The sequence below is a fragment of the Penaeus monodon genome, chromosome 29 (assembly GCF_015228065.2).
Source record: "Penaeus monodon isolate SGIC_2016 chromosome 29, NSTDA_Pmon_1, whole genome shotgun sequence".
NCBI lineage: Eukaryota > Metazoa > Arthropoda > Malacostraca > Decapoda > Penaeidae > Penaeus > Penaeus monodon.
In genome coordinates this window covers 25,214,017-25,215,136 of record NC_051414.1, presented here as the reverse complement: position 1 = coordinate 25,215,136, position 1,120 = coordinate 25,214,017, and the positions used below count along the sequence as shown (strand labels likewise).

The 1,120-nt window shown below is 54.0% G+C and overlaps 1 protein-coding gene across 1 annotated transcript in view; it reads left to right on the top strand.

Annotated features, from left to right (window-relative positions):
* The window catches only part of LOC119592071 (fibroblast growth factor receptor-like 1), an 82,438-nt gene that overhangs the window by 17,782 nt on the left and 63,536 nt on the right, over positions 1-1,120 (top strand). The window lies entirely within an intron of this gene.

Genomic DNA, 1,120 nt, shown 5'->3' with positions numbered 1-1,120 from the left:
TCCCACTTATTTTTTCACCTTGCCTCCACCTTTCTCCCCCGATCTTCCTCTCTTCTCTTCCTTCTCCCTCAATCTTCCTCTCTTCTCTCCTTTTCTCCTCCTATCTTCCTCTCTTCTCTCCCTTTCTCCACCAATCTTCCTCTCTTCTCTCCCTTCTCCCCCTATCTCCTATCCTCACTCTTTCCTTTTCACCCACTCATTCCCTTCCTTCCTATCCCCCCCTCTCTCTTGCTCATACATTGCTCATATTGTTTCCTCTCCCAGTCATCGCCCCTCTCCCTCTTCCTTACTCTCTCCCCCTCATTCGCCCATCCACCTCCTCCTTCTTCTCCCTTCAACCTTTTCCTCTTCCTTCTCCCCTCACTCCCCTCCCTCTTTCTCCCTTCCACCCTCTCTTCCTCCTCCTTCCCTCCACCCTCTGCTCCTCCTTCCCTTCATTCTCCCCCCTCTTCATTTCTTTCTCGCTTCCACCTCTTCCTCGCCTTCTCCCTTCCCCCCTCCATGTCCTTCTCCCCTCCCCCCCTCCATCTCCTTCTCCCTTCCCCCCTCCATGTCCTCCCTTCCCCCCTCCATGTCCTCCCTTCCCCCCTCCATGTCCTCCCTTCCACCCCATCCCACAGGGTAACCCTAACTGGGATAGGAACAATGCTGTATGGGCTATTAACTGTCTCCTATTATATAACCTTTACAAAACTAACAAAGAGGAGAAATACATAATATGAGAATGAGTTCAAATTTATATATAAAAACTACCATCTCCTCCTCCCTCCCCCTTTGCTCCTCCCCTCCTTTTCACCCAATTCCCCTACCCCTCCTCCATCCCCTGCCTTTTTCCCCCATTCCCCTCCCTTCCTCCACCTCTTCCCTTTCCCCTCCCCTCCCCTCCATCTCCTCCCTTCCCCCCCTTCCTCCACCTCCTCCATTCCCGCTCCCCTCCCCCTCCTCCCCCCCTTCCCCCTCGGTTACTCCATCACTGCCACGAGGCCCGCAATTAGGTGAGCTAACCTCGTCGTCCGGCCATTTCTATCGCGTCGCCATTATGAATTGATTTAATTTATCGGGTGTGTGTTTTGGGCTGACTCGGCCGGGGTATTTTATGCTGGGGGTTCCCGGGGTCGGG